Source organism: Penaeus monodon, chromosome 34 (assembly GCF_015228065.2).
Source record: "Penaeus monodon isolate SGIC_2016 chromosome 34, NSTDA_Pmon_1, whole genome shotgun sequence".
Taxonomy (NCBI): domain Eukaryota; kingdom Metazoa; phylum Arthropoda; class Malacostraca; order Decapoda; family Penaeidae; genus Penaeus; species Penaeus monodon.
Window position 1 is genome coordinate 13,214,465 of NC_051419.1, and position 554 is coordinate 13,215,018.

Sequence of the window (554 nt, forward strand, 5' to 3'; positions counted from 1 at the left end):
GAAATGGTGGCATAAGTCAAGGAGAGACGCTATTTTAGGCAAAAAAAATTATCATAGATTTTGCACAACTTCAAACAAACAATTGCTTCATTTCACTTTTTTTTAAAACTCTACATCAGTTCCAACCCGATTTTTTCACATTTTAAAATATTATTATTTAATACTGATATGTTATTCCCTGTCTATTGTCAAGTTATTGTTTATAAATACGATTTTTTTTTCTTTCTTTCTTCTACAATTCCACAATTTTATATTTTATACCTAAATAGAAAACGGGACGCAAAACTCTTTTAAGGGGTGTCTTAAATATCACTATTCAAATCGTCGAAACACATATACTCAGGCACTATCCATTTCCAGAGGCCAATACATGAGAAAATAGAGACGCATTCATTATGTTTTATGACGTGATGCAATATCGTGCTAAAAAAGTCATATCAAATGTCCGGATCAAGTGATATCAATATTTAATGTATGATACGGTATGAAATAATAAGGACAGTGCTGTTGGCAACACTCTGTGGGATTCATTCATTCATATTTCGATATGTTTG